Source organism: Amblyomma maculatum, chromosome 9, assembly GCF_055883805.1.
Source record: "Amblyomma maculatum isolate TAMU_Amacu chromosome 9, ASM5588380v1, whole genome shotgun sequence".
NCBI lineage: Eukaryota > Metazoa > Arthropoda > Arachnida > Ixodida > Ixodidae > Amblyomma > Amblyomma maculatum.
The window spans coordinates 1,158,627-1,180,437 of record NC_139352.1 but is presented as its reverse complement, the minus strand read 5'-3'; the positions used below and the strand labels follow the sequence as shown (position 1 = coordinate 1,180,437).

Sequence of the window (21,811 nt, the reverse complement as noted above, 5' to 3'; positions counted from 1 at the left end):
AAGATTGCGCTGATAGACCACCCAGAAGCATTTCTGTTGCTGTCATCGTTTTTTGCTTTTCGGGCCTTTTTACTTCTACCAGGCGTGCTCTGTGCTCTCCATCACCATCGATCTTCTTCTAAGAGCCGCCAGACATTTGCGAACTTGTCTGCTTTGCCCGCGCGACAAAGTTCTATGAGCGTCTCATACAGGTCAAAATAACAAGATGGTTCGCACTAAAACTTTCAAAGTGTTTCTGCTTTGCATGACAGCTTTGCAATTAGCGGCGTTTTCGTTCAGCTCCAGCATCGCGAAAGAATACGCAGGTTTTTTCTTGCATGGTACTGTTTTTAGTCGGGCTAACCGTGTCTCAGGTTTCATGATTAGCATTCGCATGAACTGTCTTAATGGAAGAAAGTTTTTAACCCTTTTACTCACGTAGCGAACACATTTTCTTTTACATTGTCAATCCAAATTTGACCGTAGCCCTAATTAAAAGAGTTAAAATGTTCAGAATAAGGTTTTGAAGGGCACTTAGGCAGGTTACGTGCTTATAGTGCTAATGCATGACTGATGGTCCGTGAATTTGTTTGCTTTCTCTACTGTTTGTTTTTTCTTAAAACCTTTGTATTTTACCTCTGTATTTTGTATATAATTTATTTTTCATTTATTTTATATTTTGTTTTATGTTAATTGCATTTTATATCTATAGGTCAACTGCTAGCTTCAATGCCCAAACGCCGAGGTGGTTCGAGTGGCCTAGTTGGTTTAGACTTTAGTTCGCAGCCGAAGTGCCGTTTGTAAAAATGCAGCCTTTAAAATGAAAATTTCCTTCAAGTAAAATCAATTACATTAGGAAGGCAAATTAGTTCCAACTTGCAGCAAAAATAACTGGCACTGCGTGTCTAGTTTCAATCATTTTCATTGCACGCTTCCCGTGGAATTAAAGCCCTTACAAGTTTTATGCCGGTTGCCGATTGGTCGCTATGGTGATGACGTCACAATCCTGCTTGACCACTTTGCGGTTTTCTGAACACCGACGCCGCAGGACTTCGTGCTAATATGGCATAGAAGCTACTCGCTTTGCAAACAATCCAAGCCGTAAAAAGTGAAAAAAGAAGCACGCTGGTTCTAGCAAACTCTTCATCTGGCACCACAAACTTCCTAAATAACGAAAAATACATCCTTAATCAGAGTGTTCATGTCTGAGAAAATAGTCAACAACTTTTATCTCGAACCAGTATGTATAACTAGCTTAATGGAAAATATTGCTTTCAGTATGGAGAAACAGTGCAATTCTCCCTATCAAGAGTCACAACAATTAGGCCGCAGCCCAAGTGCAATAAGCCGCCCCAGCCATTAATTTGCCACGTCAGGCAACCAAATCCTGTTGCAGCCTTTCCTTCTGTTCCGGTTCTTGATGGAACTTTCTTCGTTGCTCGTCTCGCGGACTAATGCGCAGTAGTCATAATTCTTGTCAGGCACAGTAAAGGGTACGAGTCGCGCATATGCTAATATCTCGCGCTCGTCCTGTACCCTGCCATGTGCCTTGGTTCTTTCGCGAACCTAATTAGGTCTGCCGAATTACACTATCTAACCCTACATGTTCAACTCAACTCTTGTTATTCCACTGGTCATGCTTTTTAGCATTGCTTAGTGGTTTTCGTATTCAAAAATGACTCGATCTAATATTCGTTATCATCAGCAATACACCGTGTGGCAAAGGAAACGGGTAAGTTTATTACTAGAAGAAAATCATGCTCCACTCTGTAAAAGGAAAAGCAGAGGAACAGCATTCATTATGCCTGCGCGTAAATTATACGGCTGAATGGTTTAACTACCGCGAGTAATTTTTCCAATTGTTTGTGTTATTATGATGCGGTTTATTTTAGCAGTCGTTTTCGTCATTGTATTCCTGTTCATTGTGCAGCAGGAAAGGTGTGCGTGCTAGATAATGTAATTGCACTTTCAATTGCCCTAGGTCGCAATGTATGAAACGAATGAAGTTTGAGTCAGCTTCCTGTACGTCCAACTTTTTGGTCACGTTTTCAACCTGTTTTACACAAGAAACAGACGAGTGTAAGGCCGCGCTTTGCACAGCGCCAGTGCGTCCGACAGCGGCAGACATCCGAGAAAAGTAGCAGAAGACTTGAAACACTTCCCCTGAAGCCTTGTTTGCATGTGCTACTGAGCTTTTATGTGCGGCCGCACAGAAGGTATTGGCGGTCCGAAGTGCGCAGGCGCGTACTTCATTTTCTCTCTACGCGTGACAAAACTCAATAGATTTTTATGTGAAAGTATCGCACGTCGCCAACGAAACCAAGGGTCGTGCACAAAAAGTAGCGCCCAGAAGTCCGTTGATGTCACCAGTGCTCATTAGATAATTCATGGGTTCACTATAGTTCTGAATAAAGAAAGTAACAAAATGCCCATAAAGAAAGATGTCAGGCAAGGGGACACGTTCGCTCCAGTACTATTCACAGCTTGCTTACAGAAGTATTCAGAGGCTTGGAATGGGAGCATTTAGGGATAAGAGTAGATGGAGAATACCTCTGTAATCTGCGATTCGCTGATATGACATTGTCCTGCTAATTAACTCAGGAGATTAACTGCACAGATTGGTGGATGACCTAGATAGGAAGAGCAGAAAAGTAGACTTGAAAATCAATATGCAGAAAACTAAGGCAAATGTTCAACAGCCTCGGGAAGAAACAGCAGCTCACAATAAGTAGCGAAGCATTGGAAGTGGTAGGCGAATATGTCTTCTTTTTCCAAAAAAACAGCGCGAACAAACGGGGACGAAAGGAAGAAACCACAGGAACAGGCGCTGACTCTCAACTAAAGTTTAATCACAGGAAACCTGGATCTGGATTGGATATCACATAAAAACACGTGCGTTCTGGTATTGATGTTTTATTGTTTTCCGTTTCCTTATATAAGCGTGGTTCCTGTGATTAAACTTTAGTTGAGAGTCAGCGCTTGTTCCTGTGGTTTCTTCCTTTTGTCCCCGTTTGTTCACGCTGTTTTTTGGAAAATGTATCACCAACTCGCCCGCTTAGCTATCCTGTTGAATGTGTCTTCTTTGGACCGGTAGTAAACACAGATCCAGACCATGAAAGGGAAACACCTATGAGAATAAGATTAAGATAGGGCGCTTTCGGCAAGTATTCGCAGATTATGACTAGCAGCTTTCCGGTATCGCTCAAGAGGAAAGTTACAACAGTTGCATCCTAACTGTAGTCATCTATGGTGATGTAATGTGGAGTCTAACAAAAAGAGTCCTACTTAAAATGAGAACAACGCAGATGGCTATGGAACGAAAAATGGTAGGTGTAACGTTTAAAGATAGGAAGCACGCAGTGGGTCAGAGAAATAACTCGAGTTAATGAGGTTCTAGTGGAAATCAAGAAGAAATTGGCATGGGCAGGGTGTGTAGTGCGTAGAAAGGAGAACCGATGGTCGCTGAGGGGAACAAGCTGGATTCCAAGGGTTGGAAAGCGTAGCAGGGGGCGACAGAAAGTTAGGTGGGCGGATGAGGTTAAGAAGTTCGCAGGGGTCAAGTGGATGCAGCTAGAACAGGACTGGGTTAAGTGAAGGAGTATGGGAGGGGCCTTCGCCCTGCGGTGGGCATACTCGGGCTGATTACAATGAATCAATAACTATAGATAATCATAATGAGAGTAGATGCTACTAAAAGGACGCGACTAAATAATCATGAGGGCCTTTTATTATACGAGCTTTGTTTTTCAACTGGAATGTTTAGAAGTTTATTGAAATGGGCTTCAATTACATTAGAAAAGTACAAAAAGGAGATCCCGAAGTTAGCCTAATGACCTCATGTCAAAATATACATGATATGCATAACGTATTATCAACAGCGAAGTGACAAGGCAGGAAATAAAAGTCACACAAGTTTTCATGAACGAACACAGGGCCTTATGATAAGGCCGTTTTGGTTGAAGGCCTTCAGGGCACAATATTTTTAGTTCAAGGCTTCTGTTTCTATAAAAATTAGGCTGAAGGCCTTTACTTGTTCAAAGGCCTTTAAGTCCAATGTCTTTAGTATGAAAGAATTCAGCACGAAAGTCTTTAAGCAAAGTTCTTTAGAATTAACGTTTTTAGAGTAAATGCTTCAGGGCAAACATTTTGGTCGAAGGCCTTTAGTAAAAAACAAATCTTAAATGGGTCTCGCAACAAAACTCACGGTGGGACATTAATGTTTCCCATTCACAGCAAGCATCCTAAGTAGTCATGGTAAATTTTTCCAAACTATTCAGGAGTTTAACTTTGTTTTTAACTATTTGCATTTTACCGGAGATGTAAAACATGTCAAAGTCAAGACCGTTCGTTTCATAATGGATTCAAAATGAGTAAGCGTTCTAAAAAGAGGGGCATCGTGGACTTTAAGGACTGTGACAGTAATTTAAATAGAAAATAAAGTAAAACCTGCCACTAATATTTGATGAAATGCTCTCCAGATTATCATTGTCCCAAACGTTGCTAACGTTGTTCAGTTTCCAATAATCAGTTAAACCACTAGCTCTTCACACTAATCATCAGCATTAGAATAGCCGTACTGTGAAACTAAACCTCAACCAGAAACACCCGGTACAATGTGGTGACGGCCCCCAGAATTGCACACTCCCAACTAACTTTCTTGGCTATAACCATAGAGAATCTAGGATTTTAGGACGATCAGTCCTGTTGTGTTCGAATGCGTATGAAACGTTGTGTAAAGCGATGATGCTTAACAAATGTACGCACTGTACCCACCTTATTTTCAATAACAAGTAAATAAAATGACCAGAATTCCAGTTCTATAACGTTCGTTTAGACGTCTCCATTAATAGTCCACTTCGACTTTTACTTTTATTTGGGCGTGTATTAACATTTATTTATTTATTTATTTATTTATTTATTTATTTATTTATTTATTTATTTATTTATTTATTTATTTATTTATTTATTTATTTATTTATTTATTTATTTATTTATTTATTTACTTATTTATTTATTTATTAAACGTGTTGGGCATGCTGAATAATTCTTATCTAAATAAACTTCATCCCAAAATCGCACTCTATCTACAAAGGTCTTTTTTTGTATTTCATCGCAAAACGTTCATCATCGCGTACTGAGCGCTTTCAAAGTAAGTGGAAGCCTGTCCACATATGGCGCCACAAGCATTAAGGCCCTCGGTCCCATCTCACTATCACTCTATTGTCTAAGGTGCAGAGTCCCTAAAGGACTACACAAAATAGAAGTTTACAGTAAGCCATAAATTATATGATCTGAGGAACATTACATCCCGCAGTGCCAAAACTAATCAATGTGTTTTAAATTTGAAGGTGGTTGTGAAAAGACAAATGACAAAAACGGAACAACCATGCTTTTGGTTCAATGACGCACATCCGACACATCATTCGAGCTGTCGAAAAATAATAAATTATTTCAGCAGAATAACGTGTTTTCTTTTACGCAAGTTCGCTCTTCAATAGCGGCATGCGACAGCCATATAAGTAATGAATTATCTTCATTACAAATGCCAAAAATCTTTATTACTTGAGAATAAAGACAAACAAGATAAAACCGAAGAGTTCGCGAAGTCTTCCAGTCATAATGTGCGACGTAAATGGGAAGTGTGTGATGGAGATTCAAGCACGCACAAGAAGACAGCGAGACATCACCCATTCTTTTCATAGGCGAAGGGGGCGAAATGAAAACCTAATTCGAGAACTTGCGCGTCCGGCACTAATCAGTTTTTAATTAGGGCACTAGAATTAGCGTGCAGAACGCCGGTGCAAAGCTCCTGAGACAGAAACGGGTATCTAAGCAACGATGGCTCCAAAAGCAAACCTACTAATCCGAACAAGTCACGAGGTCCTGAGAAGCAATTTCTATCTTTTTCTTTTACTTATTTGTAGGCGCGTGGTATATTTACTGTCTCAAAAGAGTAACGCTTCTTTAAGAGGCGAAACTTTATGGGTGCAAATAGGGCTGCCGTCAAGTTTCTACCGTCCTCGCTACAGCCGATGTTGTGTCAGCGCAAAGGAAAGGGGGTGACAGTATGTTCCACTGCGCACCATTTAGTTTCGCAATTGGCGTAGGACCCATGAACCTCTAAAACCATCTTGATGCCCCAAGGTGCAAATTACGCGTACGCAAACCACGCTTGGAACAGCAGTAGCCAGACATGCTACCTCGCATGCCAGACGAAGGCTTTTGTCCCTGTATTGAGCTTCCCGATATTCGTCAAAATTTCTTGCCTAATTCAATTAGTTATTAGAAATTTGCTACTGAGATTAGGAGCATAACAAGAAAATTTATATCCAAAAAGTGCAGAAAAACTGTCTCGCCCACAAAACAATTAAACAACGGCAGAATAGTCACATATTCTTAACCACGTCAGGCAGTTACGACCGAACCCACTTTATCGCATGATAATGGCATAAACGTTCACAGTCACTGTTAGAATGCTGATTCAACAAACCGCTGTTTTAAGCGGTGGCGCAGTGGTTAACATGTCCGAATACTATGCCTGAGTACCCAGGTTCGAACCCCACCGCCGAGTGATGCGTTTCGATGGGGGCATAACGAAGTGGCGTCCGTGAATTGAGTTATGTCAGTGCAAGTTAAATAATTCCAAGTGGTCGAAATTTCCGGTTTAATCCACTACGGCGCCTCTTATAGCCTGAGTCACCTTGGGACGTTAAACCAAACAGTTTAATACATTCATTTTTCCCACTGGCAATTCTAGAATGGAATAACCTACCGTAATGTGTAACTAACCTATCATTACAAATGTTTACGTTTAGATAGGAACCGAAGCTATATACTGATGCTGCCATGAAAATTGCCAACCGCATTTGAAATCATCTAGAACTCTATCTCAAGGAATGAAATGTGTTACTGCCAAGTGTTTTACGCATAAACTGTCGCTTTAGACATTCTCTCGTAGTTCAGTTCAGTTCAGTCGTACAGTCATGTCCGACTCTTCGTGACCCTATGGACCATATCACGCCACGCTTTCCGGTCTCTCACTATCTTCCTAACGTCACATAACTTCATCTGCAGCGCCCCGCGGATGCCATCTAAATATCGCGTTCGCTGCCTACCCCTTCTACGGTGACCCACAACCTTTCCCAACATCAAATCTTTCTCCAGCGACTCCTATCTTCTCATCAGATGACCAAAGAAGCTGAGTTATTGATATAAACAGCGCGAACACGAAAACAAGGGACAAGAAACACGAAAGCCACAGTACATGCGCTGACTCACAACTAAGCCTAAGCCGTTTACTGCAAGGCCCAGAAAAACAAACATGAAGAAAACGAAACAGTCACGTGAAAAACCCCTGGGTTCACCTGCTGCATAAAAATTACTTTAAAAAATCACTTAAAAAAGACACCTCTTTCCTTGAAAGAGCAAGAGACGTCTTGCTGACACACTTATTGTCCGTTGAAATAAAATACGCTTCCACTATCTCTCTCGTTATCTTCTGTTTGTGGCGATATAAAATCTTAACACTGTCAAACTTAGGAGTGCATTTCTTCTTCTCCTTCTTCATTATTTCACATGACTGGCAATGGGACACTAGAAACGTTTTGTCCTTTCCAATTTCCCAGCTGTTACAGTGTTCCTGTAGTCTCTTATTTATACACCGTCCGGTTTGTCCTATATAACTGGCTCCACAAGAGAGTGGAAGCCTATACACAACACCTGTCTTACATCCAACATAGGGGTTTCTATGTTTCACCCCACATTCTTGCTTCTTCTCTTCGGTGTATAAATAAGAGACTACAGGAACACTGTAACAACTTGGAAATTGGAAAGGACAAAACGTTTCTAGTATCCCATTGCCAGTCATGTGAAATAATGCAGAAGGAGAAGAAGAAATGCACTCCTAAGTTTGACAGTGTTAAGATTTTATATCGCCACAAACAGAAGATAACGAGAGAGATAGTGGAAGCGTATTTTATTTCAACGGACAATAAGTGTGTCAGCAAGACGTCTCTTGCTCTTTCAAGGAAAGAGGTGTCTTTTTTAAGTGATTTTTTAAAGTAATTTTTATGCAGCAGGTGAACCCAGGGGTTTTTTCACGTGACTGTTTCGTTTTCTTCATGTTTGTTTTTCTGGGCCTTGCAGTAAACGGCTTAGGCTTAGTTGTGAGTCAGCGCATGTACTGTGCCTTTCGTGTTTCTTGTCCCTTGTTTTCGTGTTCGCGCTGTTTATATCAATAATGAATAAGTACCAACTCGCCCAACAAAGTATCTTGGCAAAGAAGCTGAGCTTTAACTTTAGAATTTGACTCTCCAATGAGCAGTCAGGATTTATGGTCGACAATATCGACTGATTAGATCTTCTGGCCATCCAAGGAACTCTCTATAGTCTTCGCCAGCACCACAATTCAAACGCGTCAATTCTTAGGCGGTCAGCCTTCTTCACAGTCCAACTCTCGCATCCATACATCACAACTGGAAAGACCATAGCAAGAGTTATACGGATCTTGGTTGGCAGACTAATGTCTCTGCTCTTTACTAGGCGGTCAAGGCTAACCATTGCTCTCTTTCCAAGAAGCAGGCGTCTCCTAATTTCATGGCTGCAGTCTCCTTCCGAGGTAATCTTGGAGCCCAAGAAGAGAAAATCTGTCACAGCTTCCACTTCTTGTACATTGATGCTCCAGGACTTGATAGGGCAAGACGCCATGATCTTTGTCTTTTTAATGTTCAGTTTAAGCCCAAACTTCTCACTCTCTTTCTGTACGCGCATCAGAAGTCTCTTGAGTTCCACATCATTTTCTGCATAAAAGTGGTATCATCCGCATATCTAAGGTCGTTGATACGTTTCCCAGCAATCTTCACTCCAGCTGAAGACTCGTCCAGACCGGCCTTCCTCATGATCCACTCAGCATATAGGTTAAATAGGCAAGGCGACAGTATGCAGCCTTGCCTCACTCCTTTCTCAATCGAAAACCAATCAGTAAGACCATTGCAGTAAGACCCGATTGCAATGCAACCGGACATGAAAATAGGCAGTGTTAAACGTGGGCATAAGAGGAAGGGTGGTCGGGGCATGATGGATCGCGACGGAATTTGTAGAGATATAGCCGTGCCGGTGCAGGTGTTATAAGTGTGTTCAACTGTATTTGCCGAAGGATATGAGCCTCCCGAACGGAAAGATTAGGATGAGGGTTGGGGTAGAGCTTGCGGTCTAAGCGAGCAGTATTGTAGTATTCGCTGATGGTGGCGCGATGAGACACTCTTGACCCCCCTCCAAGGATCTTGGCCAGGGGATGAACGGTGCCCGGTTACGAATTTCACGGGCGAGCTAGTTCTGACTGTGGCCTCTTGCCCTTCATACAGGTTCCTGAGGAGACGCATGAGGTGAATTGGTACTCCCAACTCTTAGAGAGCTTGCCACAATCTGCTGTGATCTACGCAGTCAAACGCTTTCGCATAATTAATAAAGCAGAAGTAGATGGGTTTCTGGAACTCTCTTGCTTTTTCCATGATCCAGCAAAGGTTGACAATCTATTGCCTAGTTCCTCTGCCCTTGCGAAACCCAGCTTGCACGTCCGGAAGCTCCCGCTCCACGTACTGCTGCAGCCTACCTTGGAGGATTTTCAACATCACCTTGTTAGCTTACGAAATAAGCGCGATCGTGCGATAGTTGGAACAATCTTTGGGACTGCCTTTCTTTGAAATGGGAATGTAAACTGACCTCCTCCAATCCTGCGACCACTGCAGGGTTGTTCACATTTGCTGACATAATGTATGCAGAACGTTAACAGCGTCGTCGTGGTTCAAGTTTTGAAGCAACTCAGCTGGAATGCCATCAATTCCGCTAGATTGGTTCCTAGCAAGGCTGGCTAAGGCCCATTCAACTTGACTCTTCAGGATGCCCGGCTCGAGACCAGTAATCAAAACCGTCTTGTGTTGGGTTTCCACATCCGGGTCCTTCTTGTACAGTTCTTCTGTGTATTCCTGCCACCTCTTCTTTATCTCTGAGGCTTCAGTGAGGTCCTTGCCTTGTTTGTCCTTTATCACGCCCATCTTAACACAGAAGCTTCCTTTGATATCTTTGATTGTCTTATACAGAGCTCTTGTGTTCCTCAATTGGCTGTTGTCCTCAACTGCTTGGCACTGTATGTTCAGGAAGGCATTCGTATCTCCTCTTGCTATTTTCTTAAAATCCGCATTGAGAACCTTGTATCTTTCTCTTTCCCCTATAACTTTTGCCATCCTCCTTTCCTCAGCTATTTGCAAAGCCTCTTCAGATAACCAATTTGCTTTCTTGCATTTCGTTTGCTTTGGAACTACCTCAGTAGCAACTTCTAGTATTATATCACGTACATCAGTACGCATCTCTTCAGGCTCTCTTTCTCCTAGATCTAATTCAATTAGATTTCTCACTTCCACAGCATATTGTGATGAAATTTAATCCAGATCATACCTGAAAGGCCTGCTATATTTCTGCGTTTTCCTCAATTGAAGCTTAAATTTGGCAACAAGAAGCTGATGATCGGTGCCAGAATCGTCCCCAGGCCTTGTTTTTACTGCTTGTATAGCGCTTCTCCATCTTTGCTGGCAAAGAATATAATCAATCTGATTCCTGTACAGACCGTCCGGTGAAGTCCATGTGTACAGGCGCTTCTTGTGCTGTTGAAATTGAGTTTTCGCTATGGTCAGGTTGTTTTCTTGACAAAACTCTACTAGCCTCTGCCCACCTTCTTTTGGCTCACCAAGACCGAACTTTCATGTAATTCCGGATATTTCTTCACTCCCCACCTTAGCATTCCAGTCTCCAATGAGAAAAAGGGCGTCTGATGATGGAGTGCGGTCTAAAAGGCATTGCAGGTCAGCATAAATCTCTCAACGTCAGATTTTTCAACAGTAGTAGTTGGTGCATAGACTTGGATAACTGTTATGTTGAAAGGGTGACCTTGGATCCGAAGTGAAATCATTCGGTCGTTTTTAGGGTTGTACCCTAGCACTGCTTTGCCCATTCTTCTGCTTACTATGAGAGCGACCCCAATCCTTCTCCTTGATTCGTGCCCACAATAAAAGACATAATGGTCGCCGGAATTAAACTCTCCCATTCCGGTCCACTTGAACTCGCTGGTACCCAAGATATCAATGTTCAATCTGTCCATTTCTCGCTTGATGACATCCTGTTTACCTTGCGTCATAGACCTTACATTCCATGTTGCTATGTGATATACCTCCTTGCAACATCGGACTTTCCGATCGCTTCCCGACACATCCACAACTGAGCGTCCTTTTGGTTTTAGCCCAGCCGCTTCATTCGTCCTGGAGTTACTAGGAATCGCCCTTTGTTCATCCCCAGTAAATGTGGGACGCCTTCCAACCTGGGGGGGGGGGGGGGGGGGGCTCATCTTCCGGCGCTATATCAGTAATGCCATTGTGACTGGTCATAGGGTTTTCTTGGCAGGGAATATGAATAAATAAATAAATAAATAAATCCTGGAGTGGGTTGCCATTGCTTTCTCCAGTGAATCACATTTTGTCAGAACTCTCTGCGTGCCCTGTCTATCTTGGGTGGCCCTACACAGCAGAGCTCGCGACTTCATCGAGTTTCGCAAGCCCCTCCGCCACGACAAGGCAGTTATTCATGAAGGGGTCTCTCGTAGTTACTCTGATGCTATTAGCCATTCCCTTATTAAGAATGTTATCACTCGGACTACCTCTGTACACATACCGATGCATTACTGTTTTTGTGCGAATGCACTATTTCACGAGGTCTAACCAAGCCTTCAATATGTGCACGACAGATGGTGCGCGTTTCTTTCCTACAAACCAGTTACTAATGAAATAATTAGTTCGCACAAAGGTTGGTTGGTTGGTTGGTTGGTCGGTCGGTCGGTCGGTCGGTCGGTCGGTCGGTCGGTCGGTCGGTCGGTCGGTCGGTCGGTCGGTCGGTCGGTCGGTTGGTTGGTTGGTTGGTTGGTTGGCTGGCTGGCTGGCTGGCTGGTTGGTCGGTCGGTTGGTCGGTCGGTCGGTCGGTCGGCCGGTCGGTCGGTCGGTCGGTCGGTCGGTCGGTCGGTCGGTCGGTCGGTCGGTCGGTCGGTCGGTCGGTCGGTCGGTCGGTCGGTCGGTCGGTCGGTCGGTCGGTCGGTCGGTTGGTTGGTTGGTTGGCTGGCTGGCTGGCTGGCTGGCTGGCTGGCTGGCTGGCTGGCTGGTTGGCTGGCTGGTTGGTCGGTCGGTCGGTCGGTCGGTCGGTCGGTCGGTCGGTCGGTCGGTCGGTCGGTCGGTCGGTCCGTCGGTCGGTCGGTCGGTCGGTCGGTCGGTTGGTTGGTTGGTTGGTTGGTTGGTTGGTTGGTTGGCTGGTTGGTTGGTTGGTTGGTTGGTTTATTGGTTGGTTGGTTGGTTGGTTGGTTGGTTGGTTGGTTGGTTGGTTGGTTGGTTGGTTGGTTGGTTGGTTGGTTGGTTGGTTGGTTGGTTGGTTGGTTGGTTGGTTGGTTGGTTGGTTGGTTGGTTGGTTGGTTGGTTGGTTGGTTGGTTGGTTGGTTGGTTGGTTGGTTGGTTGGTTGGTTGGTTGGTTGGTTGGTTGGTTGGTTGGTTGGTTGGTTGGTTGGTTGGTTGGTTGGTTGGTTGGTTGGTTGGTTGGTTGGTTGGTTGGTTGGTTGGTTGGTTGGTTGGTTGGTTGGTTGGTTGGTTGGTTGGTTGGTTGGTTGGTTGGTTGGTTGGTTGGTTGGTTGGTTGGTTGGTTGGTTGGTTGGTTGGTTGGTTTGTGGGGTTTAACGTCCCAAAGCGACTCAGGCTATGAGAGATGCCGTAGTGGAGGACTTCGGAAATTTCGACCACCTGGGGTTCCTTAACGTACGCTGACATCGCACAGCACACGGACGCCATTCCGTTTCGCCTCCATCGAAACGCAGCCGAACTCTTGTTAAAGGGAGAAGGGTAGTAGGGTCAGGGAGGTCACATTTTGGTGTCAATTTCTGACTCACGTGCAAACTCCCACAGGGATAGCAGCGTGGGTCGGGGCCGAGTATTAATGAAAGCATTAGTAGGGTATGCAAAAATGATGAATGGTGATGACGGTAATTAAAACAAATATCAATAAAACAATAATCAATAATAATTAGCGAGATAAAAGAATAAAATAAAAACTCTAATAACAACTAAAATATTAAATAAAAACCGTTTTAAAGTAGAGAAACAAAGCAAATAAAATAAACACTAAAATTTATTCAGTAAAGATTAATAAAAAGTAGCGGTAGCGCTAATGTTCGCATTCTCCCAATACAGTTTCGGAGAGAGAAAGAGTAGTAGTAGTAGTAGTACAAGACTTTATTGAGGCGCAACACTTAGGCGCCTAATACATCGATGGCCTGCTGGACGAGCAGGCTCTGTTCTTCTTCACCCTCTGCACCAAGCCAGTCCACCCAGGTCCAGATAGTATGAGGGAAGGTGGGAAAGAATCCCGATTACAATGCAACCGGACATGAAAATAGGCAGTGTTAAACGTGGGCATAAGAGGAAGGGCAGTCGGGGCATGATGGATCGCGACGGAATTTGTAGAGATATAGCCGTGCCGGTGCAGGTGTTATAAGTGTGTTCAACTGTATTTGCCGAAGGATATGAGCCTCCCGAACGGAAAGATTAGGATGAGGGTTGGGGTAGAGCTTGCGGTCTAAGCGAGCAGTATTGTAGTATTCGCTGATGGTGGCGCGATGAGACACTCTCGACCCCCCTCCAAGGATCTTGGCCAGGGGATGAACAGTGCCCGGTTACGAATTTCACGGGCGAGCTGGTTCGCCAGCTCATTGCCGTCAATCCTCGAGTGTCCAGGAATCCATCGGAGGAAGCCGGGGCAGGGCTGCAGCGCAACAAGTGCAACCTCGAGCTCCGTGGACAGATGACGTGTTAGACTTTTAGATGGAATGGCACGGATAGCAGCCTGGGAGTCGGTGTTTATACTGAGGCACAGGTGGAAGAGAATGGAAACTTTGAATTGCATGAATGATGGAGAGGACCTCAAGCGAGATAATATCCGAAGGGTGGAGAAAGGGCCGCTAGTGTGTGTGACAGGGGTAGATAGACGAGGATGAAAGAGGACCTGGCTTCCGGACCCGCGAGGAGCCACATAAGAGGCATCCGTGTAAGCGACTTCATGTGTATTGAAGGGCGGACTATAATGAGAGGCAGCAGCATGCCGGCGGCCAGCATGCAGGACCCGCGACATATTGGCTGGAAGAGGAAGTATACGGAGGTTTGTGGCCTCTGGAGGGGAAGGAGCTGGCAGAGGGACTGACTGGATGGGGGAAATGTTAGTTGGGTTTAAAAGCCAGCGTCCATGAACCGTGCCGGAGAGGCGAGCTATCTGTCGGTCACAGTGAAGGGAAAGGCGACTGCGAAGAGGATGAAAAAGCCCGCTGGCATAAAGCTTATCGGTGGAAGTGGGTATGGGAAGACAAAGCGCAGCTTTATAAAGGCCGTGAAGAGCTGTTGCAAGTGTGTCTAGCTGGCCCTGGGTGAATGAAAAGTATGGTATAAAGTAAAGGAATTTGTTAAGAGCCAGCGTCTGAGCCAGTCGACAGGCGTGAGCTTCCCTCAGGCCAGAGCACCGTCTCACAACTCGGCGAAGTAAATGGGTGACGGACTGACAGGTAGCAACAGCCGCATGGAGAGCCCGGACATTTTTGGCGGCACGCAGAGGCATGCCAAGAACGCGGCACTGAGAAACTTTGGGGATTGGGGAGCCGCCCAAGGTAAGGGATATCAGTGCGTTGTGAGCTCGTTGATAAACGGAGTGAGTCAGAAGTAGGAGTTCTGACTTCTCGGGCGCGGGAGACAGTCCTGCATGGTCAAGAAAGCAAGAATTGATATCTACTCCCTCCTGAACGGTGTCTTGAACGTGACCAGGAGATCCACGCTAGCACCACAGAGTGATGTCGTCGGCGTAAAAAGAATGCTGAAGATCGGGAATAGACGATAACTTAACCGCGAGAGGAGCCACGGCGGTATTAAAAAGGGTGGGTGAAATAACGGCACCCTTCGGGGTACCCTGGGTGAGTCTGTGGGGTGTAGAAGTGAAGTTCAATGCTCGGAAATGGGCCTCGCGATTAGAAAGTAAAGCTCGAATGTAGTTATACATGCGGGAGCCGCAGCCGGTGCTGGAAAGGCAGGTAAGAATATGGTCATGGGAGACGCAATCGAATGCCTTGCGGACATCGACTGTGACCAGGGCGGGAAGCTGAGAGCTACCACAGGCTAAGAATGTATGCTGGAGTATAAGGAAAAGGTCCTGTGCAGATACGCGGAAACGAAAGCCATTGAGGGTATGAGGGAGTGAGTTTGAAACCTCCAAATGCCTATTAAGCCTAGTGAGCGCCATTCTTTCCATTGTCTTGCCGACACAGGAGGTCAGAGAAATAGGCCGGAGATTTGAAAGGGCTGGAGGCTTACCAGGTTTAGGGAAGATAGAAATAAGTGAGGAAGTCCAGGACAATGGCAGAGTCTTCTTCCCAGGCGGTGTTATAGAGTTTGAGAAGGTGCTCTTTTGCGTTATCGGGAAGATTGCGAAGAGCGGAGTGATTCCATCTTCACCGGGAGCCGACCGACTGGCGTTAGGAAGAAGTGCAGATTCAAGCTCGCGCAGTGTAAAAGGGGTATCGAGGTCATTGCTTGCACAGCCTGTAATTGTTTAACGGAATAGTGTGAGTGGTTTTCTCTGTTCAGGTTACCAATGGCTTGGGCTGCCTCCCGGGCCCTGGTGAGCAGTCTGCGCTGCTCAGAGAGACCCGTGTGGGCCAGCCCTGCCTCCCACTCAGCTTGGCTGAGTGCTCGAGCTTTATATTTCTCTAATTGCTCTTTGCAGTTCTATATCATGTGAAGGATGTCCGAGACTTCACCGCATGCAGTGCATGTGTTATTTTTGAATTTTTCGGGCCAGATTTTGTGGTACTTTGCTAGGTTTGGGAATGTACTGGCCTGTACGTTCCTCCAGGTTACTGCCTGGTCTTTGTGTGGTTCTTCCTATCGTTTTCTTTCTAATTTGAAGTATTGTATTAGTTGCCCATAGGTAAGAGGGGTTGAAGGCTCTGGGGCAGCGGGCGCAAGTGCCCGGAAAGTATGCCTTCGGGCTATCCTGTCGGCAGCCTAGATCATTGCCATCGATTCCCTCGTGTGCCGGTATCCACAGGATTGTGTGCTTCATGTTGCCTGTATTTTTTTTTCTGCTTCATTATTCGATGTGCCTGTTTGCATACGCGTCCCAGGAAGAAGGCACGACAGGCCTTTTGGAAAATCGCTGAGTATTATGTGTTTTCTACCTTGTCTGCTGGCGTGTTTAACTGATTGGGCGATTGCAACTTCCTCTGCATCTTCTATGTAGTTATTGGTCTTGATCGATGAGCTGGTCACCTCTCTTCTGGTGAGGTCAACTCACCTCTAAATTTTAGTGCGCGTGCACTCTTTCCTCCCTGTTAATGGAGGTGGCCAGGGGCGGCGCACCCGACGTCTTTAATATAACACCTATAGGTGTGTCGGCAGACGCTAGCAAAAGTCCCCTGCACCACGCCTGGGGACAGGGGTCTTTATCAGATTTGTAGGACAACAGGGTTGTCTTGCTCGCGTTGCACCAACAGTGATTTAGCTTGGAGATGATGTGACTGGCATCTTGCTGCGCTTCATGGTTGCCTGCATAGGCGCATCGCGCAATTGGTATCGCACGTCAGACCACGCCAGGATGGCAAGTGAGCTGTGTCCTTCTACTGTCTCGGCCGAAGAAGCGCGCCGCATCCGGCGGGCTGAGTTGAAATGGAAGAGAAGACGCCGTAAACGGGAACACGTTGCCTAATGTCTGTATATCCTAGAGCTTAACAAGCAACAAATCGAAACTTAGAGGGAAAAAAACAAATAGCAACTAACAGCAAACCGAATTAAACACTGCTTTCATAAGTTTAACTCTGTTTAACCTTGGTTGAAGCCCTGCTAATTTGTTTCTGTCAATTTTGACGTCTTTTCAGTATTTCGAAAATGTTATGGTCCTTCCACAACAATCCCGAATGCGATTGGCATTATTTATATATAATTGATAAATTAATAAATATAATCGTTACATATAATGCGAAGACATCTCTTGCCTCGTGAGTGGCGTGTACACGGAAGAAAGTATACGAAAAACAAGAGAAACGCGCCCATTCCACGACTCCAGCCACCATCTTTGCGTTCCCCTGCAGAGCGCGCAAGCCACTATGCGACAACATTTTCTATACTTATCCTAAAAAACCAGTCCATATTTCTCCCTGTCTAACGCATGGAGGCGAGAGGGAGCTCAGGGAGCAAAAAACAGCGGCGGTATGCAACAAAGAAATCGAAAATGAAAAAAGAATCATAGTAGTAAATGAAGAAATAATAGAGAAAGTATAAACAGATCAAATTGATAACAAAAAGTAAAGATAAGAGCAATAAATTTGCAGACATCGGAAAGCAACGAAACGCAGAACGAGCTAATAACTAAACTTGGTCAGGAACTCGCAGCGGTTTCACCTTTACACACTTAATAAGGCTAAAGTGCATCCCTGAAAGTTTATTTCTTCTCCTATCAAATCCCCCCCCCCCCCCCCCCCCAAAAGAAAAGTGTCAAATATCAACACACTGAAACGCGGAAGATGACCAGAGTTATAGCTCTTATTTGAGTGTGATATACATATCAAAAACACTTTAGCGTGTATCGGTATTCCACCCTATACCACCGCTTTGCCGTTCAACAAGAAGCCATGTCTGCCTGAAGAACAGCCGTACAATTGCTTCTGTTCGCAACCGTTTAGGATGCACTACAATTTCATAAGATCAGATATTAAGAGTGAAGTGTTCAGGGGGAAATACGACAGTGCCGGCGTGGTGTGAGCAGAAAATCGATATTTCTCAAAAATATTCGACGCCAGGTGAAGGATTGGCGTAAGAGCAAACTAAAGAAACTGTCCTGAATAGCTAAGCCCGTTATACCTAGTGGCACGGGCAGAGGCAAAATATTTTGTTTTTTTTTTGGGAAGCCTCACCTTATTATATGTCCTGAATAGCTAATTTACCGAGGGTAAGATGGAAATCGAACCTGGCACCCTTTGATCCCGACTCTTAGGACGCAGAGACATATTCCTAGGGGTCGATTTAAGCTGCCCTTTGTCTTATGACACATTTTGGCAGCCAACGACTGTGTGAGTATGTAGAAACTCAGAGAGGCAATGATTAGGAAAGAAAGCGTGAGATCGCAACCGCGCGGGAAACTCATAAATTGCTAGAAATGTATGCTAACCACATATTTTATGCTAACAACATATTTTAGCATTGATGTGTCACAGCAAAGTATACGAAACTGCAGGAGGATGGAACCAGCAGCTTAAATTTTAACAGATATTCTTGTAAGCGCGGGTCTAGTTCCCGTCAGTAAGGACTGAGTGCATAAGAATAAGATGGCTCATCAGACGAGCCACTCACAACAGGCGGTACCGTACGGCTGTCACGACATATACGCTTTAAGGCGAAGCTTAAATGTCCACAGTTTTCTTCCGCCTTTCAACGCAATTAGCATTAAGCCACCGAGCCAGCAATTGTGTCCAGAGTCGCACATTTCAAAAGGGAATCGATTAGTCTTGAGAGACAATGAAGAGAGAAGTGATCGCGATAATAGAAATCATCAACAAGTCTCAAACTCAGCACGCTATTTATGAAGCGGCTCTAATGCTAAAAATCATCCATGCAGCCAGCAGCTTCTGAGCAGAGTGTAAGAGTTGCAGAGAAATACCTTGAATCAGTATGAGGCAAAGTGGTCTGTAGAACGCATGTAGGGAATTTTCTTTTGTGCCCTGACATTTCCTTCTGGCGCACTTTATGAATTAGATTGGAGCTTGATGTCGTTGCACCGGTAGGAGGGCTAGTGGGGGTGGTAGTGGTTTATTAAATAATCCTAAAGGAAGTCAAAGAGTATTGCCGGCCGCGGAAACTGCTATCTAAAATCTGAAACACCCGAGCTGCGCCCGACGGGAACAATTGTGATGTGCTTTTCTCGTCCGATCTTCATCATGTATCTAACGTCCTTTTTTTTTTGGGGGGGGGGGGGGGGGGGGGGGGGGGGGCAGAGCGCACCCTTCTCCTCCAGCTTATAGCGTCATGGGGTGGCACTGAGGGTGTGTATTTATGCCGTTTCTAAAAAGAAAATCAAAGCACGAGTAGTTTGCATGTGATTTAACCACAATTGAATGCAGTATTCCATTGTGCTTATATCCAACATTTGTATTTCAAACTCTCAGCCCCATTCAAGAGATTTTGCACGAGCGAATGATCATATAATGCGAGAGCAACAAAATGTAACACACATTAATGTACGTAGTTCTGCAGATAGAATGTGAGCCATTTAACCAAAGTAACAATGATGATATAAAAATAAGTAGAATATACAACCCTTTCAGGCTTATTTAAAATTCACTGATCGTTTCTGAAGAGACACTGCAGACATATCAATGGTTCATACATCGTAAAACAACTATTTATAATGAATGTCACACTGCCACCCCACTCAGGGTAATAATTAATGTGCTAATCATGCTTTGTGTTGGGAGGAGGGGCCCATGGCAACAAGGTAACGTGTTCGCTCTTGCTAAATTAGTACGGCAGTGGAATAGGTGATTCTCACGCTAAAAGTGCTTTCTTTCTTTTACTTATTTTGAGCTTTTCTCTCCCTCCTCTCCCCTTTTCTCCCCCTCCCCCTCTATCTCTTTCTCTCTCTAATTCGAAGCATTGTTCGGATCTTCGGTAGAATCGTTGTGATTTAGGCAAAGTGGCTATTTGTATGCAAGACTGAGACCCCAAGCGCCGCTAATGCCATACCAGCGGCCGACATCTTGTTGCTAAGAGCCCACTATGCACGCTTAAGCCTTCGATTAAGTACGCCCTGATACAGATCGCTCGTTCAATGGCGGATAGCAGATAGCGAAGCTCCAAGAGGACGAGATCGGGTGGAAGTGCTGCCTCTGAATGCAAAGCAGATCAAAAAGAAGAAAAAGAAAGAAAATATGGATTGCCTGTCAGCTAAGGCTGTGAGAAAAAACAGGTGGTCTTAAAGCGCTAATAATGCTTATAAAGACCATCGTTACCGGACCTTCTGCACTGGTCGAGTGCTTGTCACTGCTAAGGTTCGCGTTCTCTACGCATCTCCTTGTGTTGGTGCTCGCTCAACAAGGCATTCTGTGTAGCAAATATGCTTTCATATAAAGCGAGCGCTTCTGGTGGAGTTACGAGCCCTTGATGCATGGAATGTGCAGGGCATTGCACACCACTACACGATGGGCATTTCCATGATGCCACTTACTGCAACCACACATTTACGGTCTAATACCTCTAGTGTCTTGGAAATGACGTTCCAGGCCGTCGACAGGTTGGGGATACCTATCCTTAAAAAAATTGTCCTCCACCAGTCTGTGGTAATAATGTTAAAGCTTTTTTATTGAAAGGCTAGAGAGTTCTGGTCAATCAAGGGCCACTTTTAATTGAGAAGAAAGTAAACACAATTTTGATATCTTTATTAATATATCGCTTTCTTACACAGCATTCTTGCAACCAATATTACCGAATAGCACTGAAACACACTATCCGAAGAATAATTTCGAAACTAAAAAATAAAAAAAAAATCAAGCACAAAGCAGAGCAAAATTAGGCTTTGTCCATCCTTTATTTAGATATATTTTGAAGATCTGCGTTACTTTGTGTTCAGAAAAAAATTATCTATAAAAGTGGGACATTTCCTTGGTTTACTCCGGGTTCAGTTAAAGGCACAGATCTGTTTTGTGTCGACCTATCTATACCCCTGACCTGTAAACTATTAAGCTCTAATAAGAAGCATTTCAAGCATTTTGCTTCATCATCTTGATAATTACATCTTACAATTCGACGCCCTTTACGTCTGATCATTGCAGTAGTTGTCAAGGCCCAAGAGTTGACGCGAACCTCTGGTCAGAATACACTCTGATGCCATTAACACATGCCACGTACGTTGTCCCGAGGGTAAAAGAAAATGAGATTCCAGGTTCATATGAGATTAGGCGCCACCATAATTTATTTGTCCCGCGGCACAAGGCTGCAGCTCTTTTTTTCTGCTTGTGATTTATTTTGCTGCCTCCCCTTATTTTGTGACGCGTGCCCTTTCCGCTGCTTTCGTGCGACTCAAGTGGCAGAGAGTAATGCGATTCGCGTCGCAAAGTAGCACGCCCGAAAACGTTGTCGAGCTGCGACAGCAACTGTCAACGTGCTGGCTTACCTGCTCTGTTCTCGCCCGTCTTGACTGTCAGCCGCCGCATTTGCATAATAAGGACGGTAAAGTGGAAAAATAAGGAAACATCCGCTGTTGATGCTTCATGCGTGATAAGCTTGAGCTGCTTTTCCTGACAAGATTCCTGGCGTCTTCAAGGGTGCAGGGCCTGACTTCGAAAAACACATGCGTACCATTTGTGATGAGCCTTCTGGAGGCATATTTTGCATTCTAACTGCACACAGGAGCCTTTGTGGCATCTTTAAAGACCAAAAGGTTTTGAAACGTGATAGTGAGGGTAGCTCAGGAGTATTTAGTGCGCCAGGCGTTCCATAAAAGTATACAGGCACCCCCCTCTTTACAAAGTTCAAGAGTGAACCACGTGACCCCAAATCTTTTCCCTGTTGCTGCATCTCCATCCTCCAGTCAGTGTGTTGTTGCCTGAGCCTATAATTCTTAGCTGCTCTTTCTTCACTATAGGCTAGCATCTCCTTGATCTCGGTGCCATATACATCTCTGAAGGCCAACTTGCTTGCTAATGAGCACAAAGAGTGACTCAAGC

General features: G+C 44.8%; 1 pseudogene; it reads right to left on the bottom strand.

Moving 5' to 3' along the window:
- Nucleotides 1-13,309: 13,309 nt before the first annotated feature.
- Nucleotides 13,310-16,745, bottom strand: LOC146178088 (uncharacterized; annotated as a pseudogene).
- Nucleotides 16,746-21,811: the final 5,066 nt, after the last annotated feature.